We start from the raw sequence: 17,560 nt of genomic DNA on the forward strand, positions 1-17,560 counted from the left end.
TCGATTATGCCCAGCTGAGTCAATCTATTGGTACCTTTCCTTTGGCTGGTTCATTCTTTCACAAAATCACTGTCTGGGGACTTCCAAGACTTATATACTAGATAAGAACAAGATGATTGCTCAAGGTAAGTTTTAATGTCAGAACAAGATGAGAACTTGGATAGCTCAAGGTAAATTTTAATGTCATTGTATCAGCAGGTACCAAATGCACAGCTGGACAAGAAAATAAGACTAAAGAAGGAGGGAACAACCCCTGAGGTGGGGCAATAATACTCAAGCCTGCTGTGTGCTGGCATAGGCACCTACGCATGTCCAACGCATGTCAATTTGGACCTACCGTCCAGCTATCGTGAGCCCTGGATGGTAATTCCACTTTTTACGTGCGTTCGATAAGCCTGTCCAAAAATATTTTTTATTTTCTGCCGCATGGCGCTAACTAGGCGGTAATTAGCAGTGCACTTATTATTACTGCCCAGTTAACGTATGAGACCTTACCACTAAGTCAATGAGCTGCGGTAGGGTCTCGGGCACAAAATGGACGCATGCCAATTTTCATTTTGCTGCATGTCCATTTTCAGCCCAAAAAAGGTATTTTTTTTGCAGGTGCACTGAAAAATGAACCTGTGTGCTTCCAATACACACATCTACACCAGCACAGGCCACTTTTCTGTACACCTTAGTAAAAGGGCCCCTAAGATTACCAGAAATACAAGAAACAACTAGGAATGGGATGGCTACAGTCAGAGTCTCAAGAGGAAGAATAGCTCGTACTGGAAGAGAGGTATTCTCCAACTTAAGGATCATTGGTTTGAAGCTGGCTCATACCTGACAGTTATGAACAATAGTAGAAAAAATATGAAATGTAATGACATTGCACTGGTAACAGATTTCAGGGGGGGGGGGTCCCTGTTGGGGATTAGAAACAGACATGTCCCATGTTGTTTCAAAGAAATGCACATCCCTAGTAGTAAGTAATTTAGTAGTCATTTTTTTTTCTGAGATTAATTGAATCTTCAAGAGCTTCATTTTGTGTTCCTAAGAATTAGGAGGGCAATTTTCTAAGCTGTTTCCTCAAGATATCATTTTACCAATAGAAATAGGCTTATAGAAATATATTCCCCTATATGAAATAAACTAACATGCACATTACTTAACCACGATGAGAAGGGGTGGGGCTGGAAAGGGTCTTGTGAAGACTTTCATGCATACTTTTGAATCTCCCCAGCTTAGTAGGTATGGATTTATGTGGCTCGTTTTCCTGAGATAATTTTCAAATGGAAGATATGTGCATACTTGCACTTTCAAAATTAGGACAAAGTCCATGGGTAAAAAGTACTAGTGAACTTTGTACCAATGCAAGCAGTCAGCAAATTACACCCTAGGTAAATAATTGCCAAAGATGAATTGACTGATCTCGCCATCCTAGCACATGTGAAATTCTTTCTATCATGAATTCTGATTTTGTACATGGAGTTTAGGTCACAAATGGAACAACTGAGACAAGGCGTTCACAATTTCCAGCCTGTTTTCACAAAAGGCTAGCTGAATTTGGGGGCTTTCGTAAAAGACGAGATATACATGTATTTTCCTAATTATTCAGTAGGAGAAAGCATTTTAGGAAAACACACATGTACCAAAAGAGTGGCATTACTAAACACCTTCTACATGTAAGTACCAGAACTTATACCCAAAGTAAAAGGGCCCTTGCTACCTACATATGTAATTGCCAGCACCTAAATGTATAATCACCATATTCCATGACGTTCCACATGTAAGAGCACCCAATTAAGGAACCAAACTCCTAAAGGTAGTCCTTTTATCAGGTCAATATTCAAAAGCACTTAGCCAGACAACAGCACCTGCCATCCAGATAAGTGCCGCTGAATGGAATTTCCAGAGTCACTGTTGGGATAATTTTATAAGTAGGGTGCCAACATTTATGTTCCAAGACATGCATAAATCATCAGAATACAGGCATATGTGCGCAGATATGGGTGTAGAAACCAGTATTTCAGCTATGCACTATTCTATACAAGACACCTAAATGTGATGACATATAGTTTGATGGTGGGCTAAATTATAGAAAGCTTTAATTTACATATGTTTTAATCAATGTAGATTGAGCATTTACACCAGTTCTATGGATGGGGTAAGTGGTTGCACCTAAAATATAACCTCCCAATATTCAGACAGCAACAGTCAGTGTTTTTTTAAACGCTTACCATTGCCGGCTAAATTAGCCCCTAATATTCAGTGCTGGGCCATGTCTGGGCACTAGCACTGAATACTGGGGACTATATATTATAGGGATGGGCACTGGAGCCTATGAGGGTCCTGGCCAATATTCATCCAGGGCCCTCATAAGACAGCTATGCAGCTCTAGCTGAATAACGACCGGGATTCACATGTATTTTTGATCCCCTTCCTGACTTCACAAAGAGCCCCCTCCCTCCTCCCCCTCCCCCAGCTTGCAATGGTTAAAGCCCCTCCCCTCTCCCCTGTAATGAGCTCCCCCAAGCCCCCAAGGTCCAGGAAGGACCCTCCGGGTCTACCTGATGTCCCTGTGGTCAGTGGAGGTCGTTGGGGGCAGGAGCAAAACCCCCTAACTCCTGCCTCTTGCATCAGGCCTTTGCAAATGGCTACCATGACCTCCCGTGGCAGCTCATGGTACTTTCTGTATGTGCCTTTTATAGACTATCCTTACAGACTGCATCCAGTATGCAAATAGTGATGATGGTGTGTGAGCAGAGCTAGGGGGACTCTGAACTTATCCAGATAGTGGTAATCAGTGGCGTAGCCAGAAGTCAATTTTTGGGTGGGCCAACAGGTTGGATGGGTGGGCACTAGACAGTGGTGTGCTGGTAAATGTTTAACAATAGGCTCTCTCCCCGGTCCACCTCTGCACCCCCCCCCCCCCCCCCCATCCACCTGTGCACCTCCCCTCAAAATTTCAGAGCTGGCTATAGCCGGGGAGAGAGCCTGGGGGTGGGGGGCAATGCATTACTGTCTCCAGGGAAAAAAAATTAAATGATCCCAGGTTCCAATTTAATTCATGTTTAATGTGGGATAAAATGCCATAAATAAGTAAATAAATATAAACTTTTAATGTTGAGCACCTGATTCTCAAAGTGGACATATTCCAAACACTATAATGAAAATAAAATGATTTTTTTTCTACCTTTGTTGTCTGGTGACTGTTTTTCTGATCATGCTGGCCCAGTATCCGATTCTGCTGCTATCTGTCCTCTTTACTCCGTTTCCAGGGCTTCCTTTCCATTTATTTGTTTACTTTCCGCCTTTCTTCTTCATTTCTTGTCCTACATCCGTAAGTAAAAGCTGGGTCCTCTGCAAACTTGACTGGCCAGTGGATCCAGCTTTTGCCTATTTTCTTCATCCATGTGCAGTTTTTCTACTCTCTTCCTTTTCTGTTATCTCATCTCCTTCCTCACACCTCCCTCCCCCTCCATGTCCAGCAACCCTCCTCTCCCCCCTCCCCTCCATCCACCCATGTCCAGCAACTCTCCTCTCCCCTGCCCTCTCCCCTTCTTCCACCATGTCCAGCAACCCTCCTCTCCCCTTCCCTCCATCCAGCAACCCTCCTCTCCCCTTCTTCCACCATGTCCAGCAACCCTCCTCTCCCCTTCCCTCCATCCAGCAACCCTCCTCTCCCCTTCTTCCACCATATCCAGCAACCCTCCTCTCCCCTTCCCTCCATCCAGCAACCCTCCTCCCCCCTTCTTCCACCATATCCAGCAACCCTCCTCTCCCCTTCTTCCACCATATCCAGCAACCCTCCTCTCCCCTTCTTCCACCATGTCCAGCAACCCTCCTCTCCCCTTCTTCCACCATATCCAGCAACCCTCCTCTCCCCTTCTTCCACCATGTCCAGCAACCCTCCCCTCCCCTTCCCTCCATCCAGCAACCCTCCTCTCCCCTTCTTCCACCATATCTAGCAACCCTCCTCTCCCCTTCCCTCCATCCAGCAACCCTCCTCCCCCCTTCTTCCACCATATCAGCAACCCTCCTCTCCCCTTCTTCCACCATGTCCAGCAACCCTCCTCTCCCCTTCCCTCCATCCAGCAACCCTCCTCCCCCCTTCTTCCACCATATCCAGCAGCCCTCCTCTCCCCTTCTTCCACCATGTCCAGCAACCCTCCTCTCCCCTTCCCTCCATCCAGCAACCCTCCTCCCCCCTTCTTCCACCATATCCAGCAGCCCTCCTCTCCCCTTCTTCCACCATATCTAGCAACCCTCCTCTCCCCTTCCCTCCATCCAGCAACCCTCCTCTCCCCTTCTTCCACTATGTCCAGCAACCCTCCTCTCCCCTTCTTCCACCATGTCCAGCAACCCTCCTCTCCCCTTCCCTCCATCCAGCAACCCTCCTCTCCCCTTCTTCCACCATATCTAGCAACCCTCCTCTCCCCTTCCCTCCATCCAGCAACCCTCATCTCCCCTTCCCTCCATCCAGCAACCCTCCTCTCCCCTTCTTCCACCATGTCCAGCAACCCTCCTCTCCCCTTCCCTCCATCCAGCAACCCTCCTCCCCCCTTCTTCCACCATATCCAGCAGCCCTCCTCTCCCCTTCTTCCACCATGTCCAGCAACCCTCCTCTCCCCTTCCCTCCATCCAGCAACCCTCCTCTCCCCTTCTTCCACTATGTCCAGCAACCCTCCTCTCCCCTTCTTCCACCATGTCCAGCAACCCTCCTCTCCCCTTCCCTCCATCCAGCAACCCTCCTCTCCCCTTCTTCCACTATGTCCAGCAACCCTTCTCTCCCCTTCTTCCACCATGTCCAGCAACCCTCCTCTCCCCTTCCCTCCATCCAGCAACCCTCATCTCCCCTTCCCTCCATCCAGCAACCCTCCTCTCCCCTTCTTCCACCATGTGCAGCAACCCTCCTCTCCCCTTCTTCCACCATATCCAGCAACCCTCCTCTCCCCTTCCCTCCATCCAGCAACCCTCCTCCCCCCTTCTTCCACCATATCCAGCAACCCTCCTCTCCCCTTCTTCCACCATGTCCAGCAACCCTCCTCTCCCCTTCCCTCCATCCAGCAACCCTCCTCCCCCCTTCTTCCACCATATCCAGCAGCCCTCCTCTCCCCTTCTTCCACCATGTCCAGCAACCCTCCTCTCCCCTTCCCTCCATCCAGCAACCCTCCTCCCCCCTTCTTCCACCATATCCAGCAGCCCTCCTCTCCCCTTCTTCCACCATGTCCAGCAACCCTCCTCTCCCCTTCCCTCCATCCAGCAACCCTCCTCCCCCCTTCTTCCACCATATCCAGCAGCCCTCCTCTCCCCTTCTTCCACCATATCTAGCAACCCTCCTCTCCCCTTCCCTCCATCCAGCAACCCTCCTCTCCCCTTCTTCCACTATGTCCAGCAACCCTCCTCTCCCCTTCTTCCACCATGTCCAGCAGCGCTTCCCTCTTCCCTCGTTGCAAGTCGGATGATGGCTCCGCCCTCTTCTGACTTATTTCCTGTATCTACGAGGGCGGAGCCATCATCCGACTTGCAACGAGGGAAGAGGGAAGCGCTGCTGGAACCGGCGTAAGCCTGCCAATATCTTCAATGCCGGCTGCCCGCGACTCCAGCAAACTGTAATATTTAAAGGTACGGCAGGGGGCGGGGCAGTGGCGGGCTGGGGAGGCAGATGCGGGATCGGAGCTCAGCCTGCTCCCTCCGCTCCGCTGCCTCCACTGCTGGGTGGGCCTGAACCAAAACTGGGTGGGCCTGGGCCCACCCAGGCCCACCCGTGGCTACGCCCCTGGTGGTAATATTCGGTTTTCTATCCAGATAGCTTTATCTAGATAACTTAGTACAGACAGAAGGTTGTCTTAAGTTCTCCAAATAAGTTATCCAGGCAGCTAACTAAAGAGTGAAGTTTTCAATATGGGCTACCGTTACGATGTGTTATTTTACTGTTAACCCTGATTATTAGTAACTAGGTCTCATTGCATAAAATGGGACCTGTGTGAAAATAACTCATCTTCACGATAGCCCACATTGAAAACTATGTCCCTCAAAATTGCCTTATCCAGAAATTCAGCACCTGCCACTATCTGGATAGCACTGAATCCTTTTTGACTGCTGCAACTGGCACTTAAAAAAACGCTGACCGTGGTGGCTGAATTTTGACTCCCTACATTTTTAAGATCATTTAAAAACCAGAGGTTTAGTCCTTCAATTACACTTCTACAGTAAATCCCTGAGAGAAATGAGCAGTTAGCTGACACACCTGCCTTGAAAAAGGTGCAAAAGACAAAGGGGAATTTTTTTTAAAATAAACATGTACTCGTGCGAAATCATGAACAGATGTGTATTTTTGATCAGACCAAATCATGCCCAGAAGACATCCCTTTAGAATCTGCATGCATAAATAGCAACATTGTACTGCATAAATGCCCTTTACTCGTGTAAAGCTGCACAAGGGTTCGAAACTGATCTCTATAACCTCCAGCAGGGAACAAACTGTAGAGAGCAGAAAATGACCTCATTTCAGGCGGCTCCTCAGTCTAGAAGGCAGCTGAATTTCTGTAATGGATTAGCAGGCCTACGCTGTATTGTTCAAAGTGAATACATGGGATAAAGAATATCGACAAGAAAGCTGTAGAAATACTACAGGAAAAAATATCAAAGAGAACAAAACACTTAAAAGCACTTTCAGTGTTTTTAAAGCTCAGGCTCTAATGATATGTGAAAGAACTGTAGCACTTTCCTCTCATTTCTGTAACATCAATTTACTTATTGTTCGGTTTTCTTATAATCCACAGAGGATTTAATATTTCCTCTGGAAAAAAATGCACTTTACTCTTATCTGCTTATATCAATTAGAACATGCCAAGCAGCAACTGTTTGGCTAAATGCCAGCCAGCATTAAACAGCGCAGAACACTTTGAATAGGAAATATTATGAGTCAGTAAATAGTCCTTTGTATTTTTGAAGTCTGTATTTTGTGCTGGTTAATGTGAAAATACAAGCAGGGCAGGGGATCTTGTTACACCATGCCACTTCCAAATTCCCCATCTTTATTCTATAATTTATTTAAGGTGATGACTTTCAAACACATAGGTGTAAAGCCTGTAGGTACATTTTACCTAATGACTTTACATCAATTTTCAAAGAAAAAAAATTCCCCTTTGAAAAATGGCTTAGGAAAAGTATTTGCACAGATTAATTGTGTGGGCACTTTATCTGGGAAAACTTACAAGCGTCTTTTGGAAGATCCACTGCATGTAAGTGCACTCTCTCTTCCCCAGTCCCAGGAAACCTGACATGGACATCAACTTTGGAGGTGATTCTAAAGTCAATTCACTGGCTTCCGATCAGGTACCGCATACAGTTCAAGCTTCTCCTACTAACCTACAAATGCACTCAATCTGCAGCCCCTCATTACCTCTCTACCCTCATCTCCCCTTACGCTCCTACCCGTAACCTCCGCTCACAGGACAAATCCCTCCTCTCAGTACCCTTCTCCACCACTGCCAACTCCAGGCTCTGCCCTTTCTGCCTCGCCTCACCCTATGCTTGAGCCCATATGCCAGGCCCCCTCCCTGCCCATCTTCAAATCCTCGCTCAAAGCCCACCTCTTCAATGTCGCTTTCGGCACCTAACCATTGTACCTCTATCCAGGAAATCTAGTCTGCCCCCAATTTGATTGACTGCACTTTTTTGTCCTTTAGATTGTAAGCTCCTTTGAGCAGGGACTGTCCTTCTTTGTTAGATTGTACAGCGCTGCGTAACCCTGGTAGCGCTTTAGAAATGTTTTTGTAGGTGCGCTGAAAAATAATTCTGCACGCACCCAAAACATGCACCTACACTACCGCAGGCCATTTTTCAGCACACCTTAATAAAAGAACCCCTTACGTATTTCTAATGCTAACAGCGCAAGGCCTGAAAAAATAAATTGAAAAAAGTCATTTTAAGCATGGTATAGAAGTGGCCAAGAGGATGGAAGCAGCCGCCACCACTGATGTGGCAATTTCCTCACTGGTCTGTGCCTGTTACCTGCCCATGAAGTTCTCCAGCACTGAGCTCTTGTTGGCGCTCTGCCCCCCCCCCCCTCCCCATCACGAGAATCCTTCCATGGAACCCCTGTGAGTTTGTCACAGTTCACCAGGGAGCCACAGCACACAGTTTGGGAAATGCTGTACTAAGCCCTTTTTTTTTTTTTTACCACAGTTTTAATCTTAGGGCCCCTTTTACAAACCAGCGGTAAGCCCAACGCAGGCTTACTGCTCGCTAAAAGAGAAGCACCGCCAATTTACTGCAGCAGCCCGGTGGTAGTTCCCCCCCCCCCCCCCAGTGCGCGTCATATTTTTATTTTGTAGCGCCGGTATGTATGTAAAAAAATGGCCTTTTTCCAAGATGTGGTAAAAAAAATGGCCCGGCGCGTGCCAAAAACACGCAGTCACACTATCGCAGGCCACTTTTTACCGCAGCTTAGTAAAAGGACCTCTGAGTGCCTTACTGTTTGCTTTCAGCATGTATAACTCTATACGAAGGGGATGTATCATATGAAAGCAAGCCTTTTCTTCTAATAATCTCAGCTAAGGATCTTATCTGTCTTCTGAAATGTGTGAAATGACGAATTGTTCCTGTCAAAACTGAAGTGGGGCCAGGCTGTCCTTTTGTTATGATATTTTCTGAATTCCACAAACCTTTTACATTTTCAAAATATAAGGACCACCCAGAAATACCTGCATCTACAACATAATTATCAGCAAACACACCTATGACTAGATGTCAGATATGCCCTTCTCAATTTGTTTGCAGCAAAAGTTGACTGGTCTCACATTTAGGCACCATCTCCCAAATTTTGTGTAGGTCTCCCGAAGTTAGGTGCAAAATTTTGGGTGCAGATCTCAGATATGCATATAAGCTAATTGGCTAAATTGGTGATAACAATCAATAATTGACCTTAACAAGCACTAATTACTGGTTACGTCCATATCTGCTCCATGCCCCTGTTCTATAGCCTGCACGCCCAATTCATCTCGCACGCAACTCCAAAGTGGGTAGGCCAAGGGAAGGGCATGGGTGGGTCATGGGGGGTTCCCAGGATTTACAGTGGTGGAAATAAGTATTTGATCCCTTGCTGATTTTGTAAGTTTGCCCACTGACAAAGACATGAGCAGCCCATAATTGAAGGGTAGGTTATTGGTAACAGTGAGAGATAGCACATCACAAATTAAATCCGGAAAATCACATTGTGGAAAGTATATGTATTTATTTGCATTCTGCAGAGGGAAATAAGTATTTGATCCCCCACCAACCAGTAAGAGATCTGGCCCCTACAGACCAGGTAGATGCTCCAAATCAACTCGTTACCTGCATGACAGACAGCTGTCGGCAATGGTCACCTGTATGAAAGACACCTGTCCACAGACTCAGTGAATCAGTCAGACTCTAACCTCTACAAAATGGCCAAGAGCAAGGAGCTGTCTAAGGATGTCAGGGACAAGATCATACACCTGCACAAGGCTGGAATGGGCTACAAAACCATCAGTAAGATGCTGGGCGAGAAGGAGACAACTGTTGGTGCCATAGTAAGAAAATGGAAGAAGTACAAAATGACTGTCAATCGACAAAGATCTGGGGCTCCACGCAAAATCTCACCTCGTGGGGTATCCTTGATCATGAGGAAGGTTAGAAATCAGCCTACAACTACAAGGGGGGAACTTGTCAATGATCTCAAGGCAGCTGGGACCACTGTCACCACGAAAACCATTGGTAACACATTACGACATAACGGATTGCAATCCTGCAGTGCCCGCAAGGTCCCCCTGCTCCGGAAGGCACATGTGACGGCCCGTCTGAAGTTTGCCAGTGAACACCTGGATGATGCCGAGAGTGATTGGGAGAAGGTGCTGTGGTCAGATGAGACAAAAATTGAGCTCTTTGGCATGAACTCAACTCGCCGTGTTTGGAGGAAGAGAAATGCTGCCTATGACCCAAAGAACACCGTCCCCACTGTCAAGCATGGAGGTGGAAATGTTATGTTTTGGGGGTGTTTCTCTGCTAAGGGCACAGGACTACTTCACCGCATCAATGGGAGAATGGATGGGGCCATGTACCGTACAATTCTGAGTGACAACCTCCTTCCCTCCGCCAGGGCCTTAAAAATGGGTCGTGGCTGGGTCTTCCAGCACGACAATGACCCAAAACATACAGCCAAGGCAACAAAGGAGTGGCTCAGGAAGAAGCACATTAGGGTCATGGAGTGGCCTAGCCAGTCACCAGACCTTAATCCCATTGAAAACTTATGGAGGGAGCTGAAGCTGCGAGTTGCCAAGCGACAGCCCAGAACTCTTAATGATTTAGAGATGATCTGCAAAGAGGAGTGGACCAAAATTCCTCCTGACATGTGTGCAAACCTCATCATCAACTACAGAAGACGTCTGACCGCTGTGCTTGCCAACAAGGGTTTTGCCACCAAGTATTAGGTCTTGTTTGCCAGAGGGATTAAATACTTATTTCCCTCTGCAGAATGCAAATAAATTCATATACTTTCCACAATGTGATTTTCCGGATTTAATTTGTGATGTGCTATCTCTCACTGTTACCAATAACCTACCCTTCAATTATGGGCTGCTCATGTCTTTGTCAGTGGGCAAACTTACAAAATCAGCAAGGGATCAAATACTTATTTCCACCACTGTAGGTGTGGACTTACAGAATACTTCCATTTCTGCTCTTAACTCATAGTAGTTATGCTTCCTGCAAAAACTACCCTGGCTACCTGTACCTTACAGGGCTACATTTTAAACTCTATCTTTGATTTTCACGGCCCTTAGACAAAATGGGCCAGAGTACTTAAAGAATAAGATAGTCCTTTACACACCTTTGAGACCTCTAAGGTTGTCTCACTATCTGTACCTTCGTAAAAAGAAATTATATGATGTGAAACCAGAGTTCTCAGTTTCAACTGAAACTCAATCAGCAGCTGAAATTTGCCATTCGGTTTCGTCCAAAACTGAAGCTGAAATTGAAAATGGTGCCTCCCCCTTTCTGGCAGATAGCGGGTCCTCCCAACGCTCTCTCTGGCAGAGAGCAGGTCTGAGTGAGTCCTCCCAGGCCCCTCTTCCAACTACAGCCCCTACCATCCTTCCAACACCCAAAGGCCTACCTTTAAATGCCCTGGTGGTTTAGTGGCCTTTTCTGGGCAGGAGCGATCTCCAGTCACTCTTGCCCCCACCAGTTCCTCAGTCTCACAAGCTGCCCCAAGTTTTTAAATGCTTGCATGAATAACTGATTACATGAGTTATTATTCTGAGGCTTCACTTGCTCTGTATTAACTTACATAAAGATGTCCAACTACTACACTTGTTGAAATGACCTTTACAACATAATGTGCCTGTGGAACCTGCACACGTGGGCCTGCTGTAACCTGCTCAGAGTAGTTCATCTATTATAGCCCTGATGAGTACAAATTGAACCTGCTTAACTGATGTCCTGCAACCTAAAGAATTACCGTAATTAGAGGAGAAAAGAATAATCTCCCATGCCATTATCTTTAACTACCACCTGGACATTCTTGCTGCTCAGACCTGTCTGTTATACTGTGCCGAATCTAGGCTGTATTTATCCTAAGAACCATTCCCTTGGACACTGTACCAACCAAGTTTTCTAATTCAGCATGTTATATTTAATTAATGAAACAGCAATACAACTTATATTGCTGTCTCCATGGGGTTGTTTTGTTTTTTTTTGGTCTGATATGTCAACTGGGTGACAAAGGCCTAATTTAAAACATTTCCAAGTGCGCCTTGATATGGTGCCTATAAATATTACATTCTTTGAGTTGTAAGGTGAGCACTAGAAGTAAATCTGAAAGAGTGAGGTCACACCATCATACCCTGGTTTAGGAATAAGGTTCATTCCTGTCTGGTATATGCAAAACCCACTGGATGCACTGCGCTTAATAGATGATAATGTGAAAACTGTACTTAGTTCTACTGCTTTAAAATTAGCATCACAGTACTCATAATTTTAGAAAATGATGTCTAAAATCCAATTTCTTCAGTGTGTCAGTCTGTTGATTTAAAAATATTTGTGCTATCTATGGGTTGTGTTTAGAAACACACAAATGTTAAAAATTTGGTACCTTGTTTTACTGTTTCTTTTATTTTTTGCTTACACCTTTTTCAGTAGTAGCTCAAGGTGAGTTATATTCAAGTACACTGGATATTTCTCTGTCCCAGGAGGGCTCACAATCTAAGTTTATACCTGAGGCAATGGAGAGTTAAGTGACTTGCCCAAGATCACAAGGTGCAGCAGTGGGATTTGAACCAGCCACCTTGGGCTTGCAAGACCAGTGCTGTAACCACTAGGCCACTCCTACTACTTATCATTTTTATAGTGCTACTAGATGTACACAGCGCGTACACTTGAACATGAAGAGACAGTCCCTGCTCCTCCACTCCACTGTGTCAGCATTAGCACACCACAGTCACTAGCATGGCTTAGTAAACAGAGGGGGTTAGTTTAACAACACACTTTAATAATTTAATACAATTTCAGGTCACTCTATTGATGAAACTAGCACTGAACAAATGTTACAGTCAACAGGGAAGCACCTTATTAAATGCCAATGGTTTTGCATCGCAGCAGCTCATTAATTATTCCTTTGAATAAACATTTGTACATAGAAAATGACTCGTGAAATTACATGCTGAAACAGGAAGCAGTGCATGCTGTCAATAAGAACATGCACCATTTGCCATTTTTGTGAGTGTGAAATAACATTTGCATGTTTTTCATCTCCCTTTAGCACTGTACATCACCTCATTTTCTGAACACACTCATATGATTGTAACACTAAAGGCCAGGGAACAATTTTAGGATAGGCAGATAAAACGCGTGTGCATATTTTCAGTCATCTAAAATCCTGGTGCAAGTATGCACATTAATTGCATACATGTCTTCAAAACTTTCTTGTGCATGTGTGGTTGTCTCCTTCAACCAAGTTGTACTCCTGAGGAATGCCTCTTTTTACTGCAAACAAATACAGGTGTGCATTTTGAAGTGACTAAAAATCCACTCACTGCTGATGAATTCAACCATTCTATCCATGTAGCCCTGTTCTGTATTGTATTTATGACCATTTTACAATAATTTGCACACACAACAATAAGATAATTTAAACAGAATCCACCAAAATCATAATAAAAAATTGCTCCTGTATGCATGCACCTGGCAAACCTGAAAGTGAAGTACACATTGGTGTCTTTTCTGTGCCTTTAAATATAAGAATCTCAATTTTTTTTTTAATTCAGGAGGCTTGTATTTAAACGCAGGAAACAGTCACCAACTTATGCTTTCATTTTTGGGTTTGCTCTGACTCGCACACATTTGTCTCTCACTACCAGTGCTTATGGAATTGCACGGGCTTCCTCCTACTTCCAAGTTATACAAAAACTGGCAGATTTTAAAGAAAGAATCATGAGAAATTCTCTCTTCGAATACCCTAATGCCTGCTACGAGCTGGCGTTATTTTAACAGCAGTAAGACGGTTTTGTTTTCTGTGATATTCTCTGAGCATTGGGAGGGAATAGGAAATGACCTCATTCAGGAAATGACCTCATTAACATCGTTGACTATATTGGCATGCTATCCAGCTTATTTTCGAAGGAGATCGCCAGCCATCTTCCAACACAAATCGGGAGATGGCCGGCGATCTCCTGAAGCCGGTCAGATCGGTATAATTGAAAGCCAATTTTGGGTGCCCCCAACTGCAGTCCATCGCAGGGACGAACATAGTTCACGGGGGCGTGTCGGAGGTGTAGCGAAGGCAGGACTGTGGCGTGTTTATTGGCCGAGGAGAGATGGTCGTCCTCGGCCGATAATGGAAAAAAGAAGGGCGTCCCTGGCGAGATTTTGGCCCGAACTGCCCAGATGACCACCGGAGGGAATCGGGGATGACCTCTCCTTACTCCCCCAGTGGTCATCAACCCCCCTCCCACCCCAAAAAAAATAAAAAATAAATATTTTTTTGCCAGCCTCAAATGTCATACCCAGCTCTCTGACAGCAATATGCAGGTCCCTGGAGCAGTATTTAGTGGGTGCAGTGCACTTCAGGCAGGTGGACCCAGGCCCATCCCCCCCTACCTGTTACACTTGTGGTGGTAAATGTTAAGCCCTCCAAAACCCACTGTACCCACATATAGGTGCCCCCTTCACCCCTAAGGGCTATGGTAATGGTGTACAATTGTGGGGAGTGGGTTTTGGGGGGATTTGGGGGGGCTTGGCACCCAAGGTAAGGGAGGTATGCACCTGGGAGCAATTTTTGAAGTCCACTGCAGTGCCCCTAGGGTGCCCAATTGGTGTCCTGGCATGTGAGGGGGACCAGTGCACTACAAATGCTGGCCCCTCCCATGACCAAATGCATTGGATTTGGCCGGGTTTGAGATCGCCGGCCTCTGTTTCCATTATGGGCGAAAACCGAGGCCAGCCATCTCAAACCTGGCCATCTCTGACATTTGGGCGGCCCCAACCGTATTATTGAAACAAAAGATGGCAGGCCATCTCGCTTCGAAAATACGGTCAGCCCCGCCCCTTCACGGCGCCGTTCTCGGAGATGGGTGCCCTTAGAGATGGACGACCCCGATCGAAAATGCCCCTCCACGTGCGCTAATCTTTGGCATGCCCATCGTCGACCACACTAGAGCCTGTGAGCATTCAGCACTCACTAACGTATGCTTTAATCACCTCTAGCTTCTGGTTTTAGTTCTAAGCATTGGCCCATTAGTAGCACCTGAGTAGCTATAGGCCATCATTTAATTACTTGTTTTAATCCCGGATAACTGTGTTTTCTAAAGTCTAAATTACATCCCAGTTTTCAGCACTGTGCTTCGGGCTACACAAGTTAAATCTATCGATATCAAATTAGTCTTAATGAGCATGAGTCCCTGAAGTGACTGTTAAAATGTTTTGGTGACAGTATGAAGGAACCTGACTTACAGGCTGAGCAAGCCATTTATGCATAAGAAAAGAAGTTTTCTGACTTGCAGATTCAGAAGTGCAGGATATAAATACTATAATGTGGAAGCTCAAACCTTATTTTCCCCCAAGGGAAATATTTTGCAGGTTGGTACAATCTATGGTACTAAGCCATCTAGCCTACTGCAACGGAATCTATGCGGGATGCAAAGAACAAATCATAAAGAAACTCCAAACTGCTCAAAACACAGCAGCCAGGCTTATATTTGGAAAAACGAGATTCGAAAGCGCAAAACCCCTACAAGAAAAACTGCACTGGCTCCCAATCAAAGAATGCATCACGTTCAAACTCTGCACCCTGGTTCACAAAATCATCTACGGAGAAGCCCCAGGATACATGACAGACCTCATAGACCTACCAACCAGAAACACATTAAGGTCAACACGAACATACCTAAATCTCCAACGCCCAAGCTGCAAAGGACTCAAATACAAATCAGCCTATGCATCCAGCTTCTCCTGCATAAGCACACAACTATGGAACGCAATACCAAATGCCGTGAAAACAACATATGACCACCAGAGGCGTAGCCAGGTTTTGACAACAGGGGGAGCAAACTTTTGTAAATTAGGTGCTAGTCAGTGTCGGACAGGCAGCAATGCTGGTATTTTCGCTTAGGTGCAGTGACTGTGGCTGGCAATGATTAACACAGGCTGCCTCTGCTGCATCCCACCTATTAGGAACCTGGAAGTTACATCAGGAGGTGGGAGGAAGCAAGGGTCCCAGGACTGGCCAGAGCAGGCAGCCTGTCTTCTTAACTACAAGTAAAATTATTCAAATTGTGACCATCACTTCAGGAACACTTGTTCCACTAGTAGAAACTTTGTTTAAATTAGATGGGGTTTTGTTTGTGTGGTGACTCTACAGGTTGTGGAGCCCAATAGTCCTGCACATTTCATTTTTGGTGACAAGGGCCACCAAGGCAGCCCTTGCCCCACAGCCTACTTTCAAATAGAGCCAGACAGTTTATGAAATAACACACTAAAGACACTAAAACCTATACAGAAAACTTACCACACCATATTCACCTATGAAAATCTAGTACTATAAATATTACACTGGGCCCTAGAGCACCAATATACCAGCACTACAAATATTACACGGAGCTCTAGAACACCATCACATTTACTACTGGTAAAACAGAACAAGTGAGACTGCTAAAGAGTTCTACGTAGAAACTACTTGCCCACAGAATACCACACCTTGCTGACACACCAAACACAGAACAACGGATCACAAGTCAGAAATATAAAAATAAAAATTGAATTGGGAACCCCAAGAATTCAAACTAGGCATGTTCCATAACATGGGAGAAATGAAAATTCAAATGTATTTTTTCTTGTACTGGAAAAAAAATTACTAAAGACATCTGTGATGCACATTTCCCAAAGCTAACATATTCCACCAAATAAATTCAAAATAAAATACTTTTTTCTACCTTTGTTGTCTGGGTATTTTATTTCTTCAAGCATGTTGATCCCAGTTTCTTCTTTTCTGTTTTTCTATCTGTCTTTCCAGTGGGTGCGGTCCATTTGTCCTTTCTCCATTTTCTTCTTATCTTCTTCTATTCCCTCACTATATCTGTCTTGGACACATTTTCTCTTTTTCTGATTTCTATCTCTCACCTCAGATTTTATCTTCTCACTCTTCAGTCCTCCACCTATATTTCACTTACCAGTACCTATCAACTTTCCATCTTCTCCTCTCACCCCTACCTCTCCTGTCTCACTCCTTCCCTAGCCTCATATTCCCTTCTTTTTCACCCACTCCCCATTATACAATTCTACCCTCTGTACTTACCATCCTCCTCTCACTCATCTCGCCCTCCCCGAGTCCAGCACCCTCTGTTTCCCCCCCTCTCTCTCTCCGCTGCCACCATCAATCCCCCTCCCTGAGTCCAGCACCCTCTGTTTCCCCTTTCTCCCTCCACTGCCATCAATCCCCCTTCCCAAGTCCAGCACCCTCTGTTTCCCCTTTCTCCCTCCACTGCCATCAATCGCCCTCCCAGAGTCCAGCACCCTCTGTCTCTCCTTTCTCCCTCCACTGCCATCAATCACCCTCCCGGAGTCCAGCACCCTCTGTCTCCCCTTTCTGCCTCCACTGCCATCAATCCCCTTCCCGAGTCCAGCACCCTCTGTTTCCCCTTTCTCCCTCCACTGTCAGCAATCCCCCTCCCTGAGCCCAACACCCTCTGTTTCCCCTTTCTCTCTCCACTGCCCTCAATCCCCCTCCCCAAGTCCAGCACCCTCTGTTTCCCCTCTCTCTCTCCGCTGCCACCATCAATTCCCCTCCCCGAGTCCAGCACCCTCTGTTTCCCCTTTCTCCCTCCACTGCCATCAATCCCCCTCCCCGAGTCCAGCACCCTCTGTTTCCTCTTTCTCCCTCCACTGCCATCAATCCCCCTTCCCGAGTCCAGCACCCTCTGTTTCCCCTTTCTCCCTCCACTGCCATCAATCCCCCTTCCCAAGTCCAGCACCCTCTGTTTCCCCTTTCTCCCTCCACTGCCATCAATCGCCCTCCCAGAGTCCAGCACCCTCTGTTTCCCCTTTCTCCCTCCACTGC

This window comes from Microcaecilia unicolor, unplaced genomic scaffold (assembly GCF_901765095.1).
Source record: "Microcaecilia unicolor unplaced genomic scaffold, aMicUni1.1, whole genome shotgun sequence".
Taxonomy (NCBI): Eukaryota; Metazoa; Chordata; class Amphibia; order Gymnophiona; family Siphonopidae; genus Microcaecilia; species Microcaecilia unicolor.